Here is a 10729-nt window from a genome sequence, read left to right as displayed (position 1 = left end):
TTATTACTTAAAGAATGAGTATAAATAAACAAAGGTGTAGAGAAAACAAACTGTGAGGAAAACAATGGAAAAAACTGCAGCTGTTTATGCTGCAGATAAATGAAGAGAGGTATTATGTACAGATTAAATATTTTGCAATAGAGTTCCCAAAAAGAGGATAAAACTGTTCATGTCTAGAATATGGAAAGAGTTCGGTCTCATCCTAACCTTCCCTGAGAAGGAAAGGCTCATGGAGAACTTCATATTATTTCAGTACTTTAAAGAGTGGCTGAAAAGGGATAGATGCTCTCTTTTCACAAGGAGCCACTTGGACAAGACAAGGTACAGCTGGGTGCAAGTTGCATTGGGAGAGATTTCATCTCAGCAAAGGAAACAATTTTTTTTTACAGTGAGAACAATTAAATGCTGCAGCAACCTGGCCAGGGATGTGGCAGAGTCCCCATCACTGGATTTTCAAGACCTGAGGGAACAAGATGCTGCATCATATAATCTAGGCTGCCTTTCCCATTAAAGGTTGGACCAGATGTCCATGCAAGGTCCCTTCCAGCCTGGGTTATTCTGGGTTATTATTTCCACTGCACTGGCAGTGCAGGTAAGGAGTGACATATATAAACATTGGGGCTGACACTGATCCCTTGATCTTTAAAAAACACAGAGGATTTTTTTTTAAAGACAAAATATAGTCAGCAACTGACAATAAATCATGTTTTAGATTACATTATTATATCTATACAAAGAGCTGCCAAAAAGAAGAAAATAACATACACCACCAGAGACAGGAAAAAACCTCTCATTGGTGCGAGCACAATTTAGTCATGTATTAGAAGAAAACCCTTTTGAATGGCGTGGAATGACAAGCAATGAAATGCATTATATACAGAGGCTGTGGAGTTTCCACTGCTAAATGATTTTAAAGAAACATTGAACTGATTCTGTCAAGAATGATTAGATATTTCTGAACCCTTCTTGAAGAAAGATGGACCATTCAAAGGCCATTACAGCTCTCTTATTATTTTCTCTTCAAGGCCCAAAGCAAAGATGGGGCAGAAAGTCTTTTTCCCTAGGAATGAGTTTTTTCTCACATCCTTTTATCAGTTAGCAGCAGATGAAAGCTATAATTAGAAGCATAAAGGTATCTGCTGTTTCCCCCAAATTCAGTGTTGCTACACTGCAATTGCAAATCAGTGCATAATGTTGTCTAGACAGATTTACACAGCAGCTAAAAGCACATATATTCAGACATGCTACAGACTGTCTGGGAACAAAGAATCCTGAGGCACAAACTACTCCAACTGTCTTATTGCACATTACCAATATCAACTTCATTTTTACATTTAACAGTAGCTCTTTCATTGCATGTCCTTCCCTGGCAGCCAGCCACAGTTTTTAAAAGGTCAAAATCCTGATCTTCAATACAACATCCCACACAGATGACGTGATCTCAGAGGTAAGGAAGGAACCTGCCTCTGCAAGTCAGCTTGGAGCTACAATCTGAATAAATCATGACTCTGAATTCCATGAAAGCATTTGAAAGGGCAGAAGAATAGAGAAGGGAGGTAGGACAGGCTTTCAACCGAGAAGCAAGATAGGGCTTCCAAAAACCACCAGTTCTATTTCCTAGCCTGAAATGGACTTCCTCCATCATTCAGGATGGAACAGTTCATTTTCTGTATCAGCTGAGTTAAAAAGTTATTAAATAGTTCAGTTTAAAAGATCAGTTACTTGTATAAAACCACCTACCTGTCATCTGACTGTCAGTTTTCTGGGACAAATAATCCAGTCCATACTATTTAAGGGAACAAGTAAGGAGAGGAGTATATTCCAACTGCTGCCAGCAGTGTTCATGGACAAACTCTAGGCAGTCGTGGGATGCACACACAGGGTTAAAGCTCCAAACAGATAAATTGACTGAGAATTTAGGCAATGATGTCACCATGACCAGAAGTTGGCCTTAAGATAAATAAATGGGCTTTCACTATTCCCTTCAGGCATTTGCTGTCCCCTTGGCACCAAGATGAAATCATAATGCATTGTAATTACAGATAAAAGGGATTTGACATGAGAGCTCTCCAAACAAGCCAAACATCCTGGAAAGTGAAAAAAAACAACAAAAAACCCCAACTTGCTTGCATGCTCATTCTTCAGAGTCAAGAATAACCATCAAGACAATTTTCTTATTATTAGCAGCTGTTCAGAAATCAGTGTTGGATACATTAGTTAAATCAGTGGGCTTTCCCAGAACAAAAAAAGAAAAATTACGGAGAGGAGGACTTGAGAATAAATTAGTCAGACTGCAACAATATCAAAAACATGAAAATCTATATAGCTCTGGCATGCAGAAATCACACAAACCCAAATCACACTAACAAAAGATAGATTCTAAGCAAAACTGAGTAACTTAAAGTATAACGACCCATTTTTTTAGTCAGCACAGAGGATGGAGTCATCTACAAAGACTCCTCTGAGAAAAATTCCAGGGATAAGCAAAAAGTATAAGGAAAAAAATAGAAAACATTATACACTGTTATGCCTGTAACTTGAAACCAACTCTAAATTATAATTGAGGAAATGTTGCCATCACCCTACAAAGGACAGTGTGAAAATGCCTTTCTATTTTCCTATGACCAGACCATAAGGCATGCTAATAAATTCTTTAAAATTGCCTCTGTAAGTGCTGGCACAAGAGTGCATGTCAATAATATGTTTAAAACTCCTGCTATGGCTTTTGTTAGTTGTCCAAGTGCTCTGTGGGGAACCCCCTGGGGGTTCATTCTGCAAGGATTCACTTTTTTGACCTGGTTTTAAGCTGTGGGCTGCTGTCAACATCAGACTCTCAGCTGCACAGAGGCATTTCTAAAAGACAGTGACACTCACAAAAGAGACTTCTCTCCCCTGTCAGGAAACTCAGCAATCCAGGTTATTGGTATTAACCCACTACAGAGAAAAAGCACTACAAACTAAATGCAAGTTGGATTTATATCAACAATACAGATGTGCACGTAAAGAGCATAGCCCTAAGCCATACTTACAAAGCCTGTACACACTTTTATTGATGAAGTAGAAAAACTGCTTAAAAATTTAATTGCAAAGATCTCACATTTGCAACAGAAAAACCCCCAGCATGTTAATTCTTTCCTCAGTGAATTTGCCATTAGCAAATGAAGACCATGATAGGAAACTCAAATTAGCAGCAGAAGTGATTATTTTAATGGTATCCCTTTCATCCCTTAAAGCCTTTTCTAAAAAATTAAAACAAAAACTACTCTTAGGATGAATTGTTTCCTCCAAGGTATTTTATCTTTAAAACGTGAAACACTTTGGCCTAAATAACAGAAACTACAGATATATCTGCAAAAGTGCATCTAAAAGAAAAGTAATTATCTAGTATAGAGCTTTATAAGTTTGGGCCACTAATTTTCTACCTGCTCTCAATACTTGCTTTGCTACTGTTTCACCCTTCTAGTGCTGTTTCTATGAGAATCATTGGCTCAGTTTTGTAAACCCATACCATGGTCTTTACTAGCACAGTGTGAGGTGTGTTGAAAGAAGAATATTTAACAGGATTTTTTATTTTCACTTGTCCTGGTGAAGATCCCTCTCCCTTGACAGACTATGCCGGAGAAATGCCACAGATCTTTTTATTGTGTGCTACTATCACCATCCACAGACAACCATACTCTGTAAACACTCTAGACCTGGATGAATAAAATTATATATAAAATATAAACAGCACCCCTACAATTCAGTCTGCAATGTAGAGATAGCTTGTTGATCTCATTAAATACCTATAGAATAGGTCATTTAGTATTTATAAATGTAAATGTAAAACAATTATTCAGCTATTTCACAGGGAAACTGGTGATATTTGTTGAATATTGCTTGCAATCATCATTTGAAAAGTCTGAATACACAAGCTTGATTCTTGAAGAGAAACAAACTGCTAGAAGTATAAATTGGATCAATAGTCTAAAAATCATTGTAAATTCTAGAAGGAACTAGTCTAAAGCTTCACCAGAGGTAGCAACAGGATCCCTTCAGGGGTTTACAGCCCAAGCAAGGCAGCATTATGGCCAGATGGAATGCATGGAACCCTCCCAGGCACCTGCCCAGGCTCAGCTCCTCCCGGGTGGCCCCAGCCCAGCAGGGCTCTGTCCAGGGGTGACCTGTGCCTGACACCTGGGGAGGCTCTGGGCTGGCAGCTCAACTCTGAGCATTCACAGCACGGGGCTCTGGGCACAAAGTTCTCATGAAACCCATGGTTAGTTGGGTTCCAAATCCAAATCCAAGGGATAACAACACCTGAATGTGCTGCACTACCCTGCCCAACACCACAGCCTGCTGAGCCCTTGCTCCTGGGCTGCTTCTGCCCAATACTGACTTCTGTAGCAAGCTTCTGCTCTTGCAGTGACAGTTCTAACCTCCACAAAAAGAGGAAATACCTAAAATCTTTTATTCTGTGGCCTAAACTACTATCTGTTGTTGCATTAGTTTTATTCATTATTTAAATAAATTTACATAAATGTGTATATTTATAAGCTAAAGTAGCACAGAGGAGAAAATCCTAGCTTGCAGATGAAGTTCTCCATTTCTAATGCATCATTTCCCTTTTCCAATGCACTCCCTCTTCTAAGCAAATAAAGTTACCAAGTTGTAGGACAGTTTCAGACTTCTTATTAAATATTTTCTCTTTTTTATTAATAAAATGCCATTGCTTGAACATTCTGAAAAGGTAAAACAAAACAGTAACAAAAAATCCCAAACAAAACCAACTGAACAAAGAAGGGAAATCAAGTCTCTGTCTGCAAAAATAGAGAGCAAAGTGAAGAATTGTTTGTCAAGCTCCAGCAATAGCTAATGCCAGTTTTTGGAACAAAACCAGTCACTGGTAGCAAGTGGTGAGTTCTGAAAGGCCTGAACAACTTCAGGTGACTTGGGATCCCTTAGTAGATGTTGACCGATTTTCATTATTTTTTAACATTTTGTTCCTGTTTCTATATAATTTTCAATTTGTATGATTTTTTCATTTTGGTAGTAGCAATTTAATCTAAACAAATATTTTCAGATTGGAATTGCAATTTTTACTTTTTTACTGGAGAAAATTGTCACTATAGCATTAATTAGTCTCTTAATTCTCTGTTAAACTGCTGCATAATAAGGGGTTTATTGCTAAAAAACATGTAAGGGAGTTTCATTTCAGCATGAGATTCATCTAAAATTGTTTTTGGCTACTGAACTGAAAGCAAACCTGTAGTCTACTGCTGAAGGAAGCTCCCTCAAGTCAAAGTCATGATATCATGTCACAAAAAAGTTTGTTTTTCCTGTGTAACTAATAATGAAGGTAAACAGCTTGTTTAACAATTCTCTAAGAGTGACTTAGAACCATCTGAAGCTTGTGAGGTTTTATGTACAAGATTCCTCTTGATTTCAGTACTGGATTTATGTTTTAAAAGGATGACAGGTTGCCTTTACTAACATGTTTTAACTTCTACACTTTATCTATAGATGAGCTCTTTGTGATCTTCTCTCTCCATACTTTAGTTTTCTGTAAGTGATTTTGTGCACCTTGCATGCACCTCCAGCTTTCTAAGCAGTAGCAGAATACACAAGTGGATAAAACATGATCTCCAGTTAATGGAAGGTTGCAATGAAGACAGATATTTCATAAAGGTCTAAGAAGATGGATAGCAAGTCAGATAGAATTAAAAAAAAAAAAAAAGGCAATATCAATCTACATAATGTCATTCCCTGTCAAGGAATGGGCAATTGTAAGTGTGTGTAAACAGCAATATTATTCATGGTTACCACAGTGTAATTGCTTGCTGGATTTGAATGAGGTTTCTCTGAATATAAATGAAGAGACTAAGTGAAAATAAAGCAAGCATTTGAAGCTAGAAACAAAAACACCCCCTAAATTTAAAATTATGAAGTCAGATGCACTTCCTTTTATTGTGTGTATGAATAGGGATGATTATTAAACCAGGAGAATTATAACAGTAGCCAGAGTGGAGCACAATGCAGGGAGAAAAGGGTTTCCCAGTTCCATTCTGCCAACGTGCCTCAGCCTTGACACCCAGCTTTATTGGCAGTGGAACCCTAAGCCTCTTTTAAACAGTCTTGAAATTGCTTCAAACTGTATCAGAAAAACTGGTGATTTTTAAGAAGATAAATGATTGCCGAACCCTCACAAATCCATATCCCTTTGTGCCAAGGGAAATCTAATACTGAGGTCACTGGGGCTAAGAGGCATCAACCAGGCCTGCCACATCTTCAGCATGTTGATTATTAACTGAAAATTGTAACAAGGAACAGAAGGCAATTTAATCTGCCATTGTCAGCGTGTTGCCATGACTTGGAGCAAACCCAAGTGAGCAGCAACATTCAATGTGCAATTCCCTGGTGCCAAAACCAGAGCCAGGGCATCAGGCCTAAACCCTGTGAGATATCAGCTGCTGAAAATGCAAAATACCAATACGTGGTGTAATCCACCTGAACTCCAGCCCCGTGTCAGACTGATCCACCTCACTGGCAAGGCAGGCAGGAACCAGCACAGGAACTGTCAGGGAACCCTGACAACAGAAAATGCAGCCCAAGGCAGCTTGGAATGAGGAGGGAAGCTGTGCTGCAGAATCCAGTGCAGAGATGATGGCAGGCTCAACATGACAGAAACAACAGAGCAGCCCAGAACAGGTGCAGCAAACACTACCAACAAAAACAAACCACAAAAAGACTCTGTCTGTCTTTGTCCAAACAGGCATCTCTGTATGGAGAAGAGTTTGGATTCCTGGGCTAATCCAGGCTGTCTGCCTCCAATATGACCATTAGGACAATGTTAATAACAAAGGATGGCAGCAAAGTCTAAGGTGCAGAAACCAGAAAGATCTTACTCCATCTCCAGAAGACCATTCTGGAATCTGCAGTGGCAGGCCCAGAGCAGTGCATAGGTATATTGGTGACCTTGTCAGTCCACACCTCAGAGATCAGCTGAGCTGGGCACAGCTTTCCCTCTGCTCTCCCACCTCTGCCACACAAAGAGCAGAATCCAGACTTTAATAAAAGGCAGACTAACATTTACTTATGAAATAGAATTACTTATGATTCAGTATGTTAGAAAACATTTTAAATAATTTCTGCTCCAGGCATTTAGACTTTTTTAAGTATTTTAATTTTCTAAATTTAAAAATGAAAATTTATCAGGTGATAAAAATGGATGTTCCTGTCTTTGCTTAATTGAGACTGATGAATCTGAAATTTAAAAAAACACTCGAGTTGAACAAATATTCTTAAACAGGATTTCCCCATGAAAGTTCTGTTTTCATATCCAGGCAATATTTGGCTATAGTTTTTTCTTGATAAATGTACAATTAACTCCAGCTCCTGACACAACAATATTAATATCTGAACCTGTCTCCATGGGCACACAGTACCTGAGCAGGGTACCCATTTCAATAAAGAGTAAAGCAGCTCATACCCATCCAGCTTTCTCTCAACCCTTCTGAAATACAAGCAAACTTTTCAAAAGAATGAAAGAATTTTAAATGCTTTCATATATAGTACAATATATATAAAGCTCAACTTAAAATTTTGGTTTTCTGCTTTTTTAACTCCAGCTGTAGCTGCTTCCCTGTTTATTTGTATGGCAATCTGGTTCACATTGTTAGATGTCAGCTGAGGTGACAGTCTGTATGATTTAAAACTCCTTCTGCAATGACAAAAATACTTATTTAGAAGATTCTGAAAACCTGTTTCACAACATGCTCAAATATAGTGGGGGGGGAAAGGAAGCCAAAGACTTTTTACATCAATATTTACAGGAATTATTCAGTATATTTCAGCCTCTATATCTTACAATTTTGATCACAGCAGATTAGTTGCAAATGTAATCTTCCAAAAGTATAAATATATCCACAATTGGAGCTTAAAACCATCTAAGATCAGTAAAAGAAAAGAAAGGAATTGACACCAATCTTATGGAGCAAAGTCATAATTTTGGCATTTCAATGCTTTCAAAACTTGCTGTGCTTGAAAAAAATGTTATGGCAGATGGGATTCCCAAACTTAGTTTTCAAATGCTAAGGTTAATTTTAATTTTATTCACTCAAATGCTAAATCTTGGACAAACATTGTTAAAAAAGATTAAATCAAATCAGGCATAAAAATTTCAACAGAACCACCTGTGCCATCTAAAGTACTAATGTTTGAATGAATACATCCAGAGCAAAACCTATTATTAAAGCATCATAGATGGCAAATGTTTAACCAAGGAGATAATCCAGAAGCAGTCCAACAGAAAGACAGGGTCAAGGGGGAAAAGCACTTAAATAGGAAAAAAAGCATAATACAGGATCACCCTGAATCTCATCTGTCACAATGGGCAAAAAATCTCAGAAGTAGGAGCAAGTCTGAGAACAGAATAAGAACAGGTGAAATGAACTTGCACTCCCCTGGCTTCCAGCAGTTTGAGTTCAGGCTCTTCTGAGCCAGGTATGGCATCTTCCTATTTAAAAATCCTCACTGGATAATTTTTCTTTTATTATATTTCCCAGTCACTTTCTACACATGTGAAGTTTTAGAACCCTCAATACCCTCAGACACATTCTGTACCATTTTGTAGTGTACGAAGAATAAGCTCCTTTGCATCTACCTCCTGCTAATTTCATTTTATGACCTCTGAGTATTTTAAAAGATCAGCTGGATTTAGGGTACAACAAAGTTGTGAACACAAGATTAACTGTTCTTTATGGGACTTTTACATCCATTTATTCATGTGTTATCCTAACATTTAACAGCCAGCAAATGAAAATTTGTCAGTCAGCAAATGAAAATTTGTGTATTTTGTAGGCTAATTTAATTAAAGCTTAAGGTTACAGAAAGAGGAATAAAGAAACACCAGAACAGAAGTGCTGGAGAAAGCCATAGAGAAATGGAGACAGACAGGGACATGCTGGCTCTTAAACTGCTCCTGTAGGATCCTAGTCCAGAACTCTTCCTCTCATCGCTTGCAGACATCTAAGGGCCCATAGGCTGTTTCTGCAGCCTCAGAAAGAGTTAATTAAGAGGAGCAAGTCTCATCAATAGCTTTAAATCTATTATGCAGAGGTCCATATATCTTAGAACATCTAACCTATGACTTGAAAAAAACTAAAAACCCCATTGCAGTCAGAGCAGACAACTGTGCAGAGGAAATAGACTGTAGAAGAAATCTGATCAGCTACAGGGCACTAATGAAAAATATTGTACATCATTGTTTTTAAATAATAATAACTAAAAGATGGTTTTTGTTCAGAAGGAGACAAACTTTCACAAAGCTGCACAATGGATGTCCCCAACATCAGGAAACTCACAGGGCTGGTGATTTCATTTTCATTTTGCTGCAGGTCCCCTTCTGCTCTAACAGATGGCCAGCCCCTGGACAGCATTTGAGAACCAATGTGAATTTAAGCTTCAAAGCAAGGTATGCAGAGCAGGAGAAACAAGTTTAAGGCTAAAGGTATTGCCAGTCCACTGGATACCTTCCTTAACTTCACCATGGCAAGCAGAATCAAGTGACTCTTTTAGAAGAGCTTCTTTTCCAAAGCAACACTGACATGAATGGAGAAATACGAATGTCCGAGTCAATCTAAGTTAATTACATTTTAAACAGCTTCAGGACATTTAAACTATTAAGATAAATTTTATCCCTTTTCATTAAAAAGAAAAATCTAATGGCCTTGCTTCCAAGGATCTCTGATGGGAATGGGCATTTGGCAGTAGCTTTATAGCTATCAGCCAAATCGTCAGGCATAGAATGTTGCTTTAATAAAGGATAAATGGCAACAGATTTAAAGTCAGCAGGTATGTAACCTGGGGACAGAGAGGCATTAATTAAATCAGTAAAGGCAGGCAGAAGCTCAAGAGGAAAAACCTAAACAAGAATTTGGGAAGCACTGATAAGACTTGATTTTCTCTCTCCATAGCTTTTGCCTCCAGCAATTCAGCCCTTAAGATGCAAAAAAGCTGTGAAACGAGCTATCAGAACCCTTGTCAATCACTGGACAAGGTCTATCATGGTCAAAAGGTACTTCCAAGGCCTGCAGGAAAATAACAGAATTAATCTATGATGTGTGTTTATCAGTGACTAACTGCAGATTTGATTATTGCAGCAAAGAGGCTTAAACAGAAGGGGGAGAGTTATAATGGATCAGTCAAGGATTATTATTCTTACTCTCTTTCTATTTCAAAGACCATTTTATTGTTTCAATTGCATTTGCTAATTTGCATGTTATGGGAGACATTCTGTGTTATGGGGAGAAGGGCAACAATTCTGCAAATTGTGCATTGAACCCATATCTGGTGGTGTTCATTTTAATTCCAAGTTCAGGGAGTTGAATGTTCCATTGGCAAAGGTACAATTTATCCCTGGAGATGCCTGTTCCTCACTGAGGAACATGCAATACACAATGAGAGAATAACAGCCTAGACTCAAAAGAAACATGATAGTTGTATATTTTATTACATTTTTAGTAGAAAGAAATCTGAACAAAGTCATATAAGTACACAAAGTCTATATATATGTATACCTACATAAATGTGTATATATGTATATATATATATATATATAACATTTATGCACTTTGTGTGGAAATTACTTGTTTTACCTGTGGAAATAATATTTAAACTCTATCAAACTATCAGTTGTCTGGAGTCTTTATTATTGGTCTGAACAAGGAGGACTCATACATGAGAATTAACT

The sequence above is a fragment of the Melozone crissalis genome, unplaced genomic scaffold (assembly GCF_028551555.1).
Source record: "Melozone crissalis strain CALT ecotype California unplaced genomic scaffold, PUWL_Pcris_2 ptg000012l_1, whole genome shotgun sequence".
Taxonomy (NCBI): domain Eukaryota; kingdom Metazoa; phylum Chordata; class Aves; order Passeriformes; family Passerellidae; genus Melozone; species Melozone crissalis.
This window is presented reverse-complemented; position numbering follows the sequence as displayed.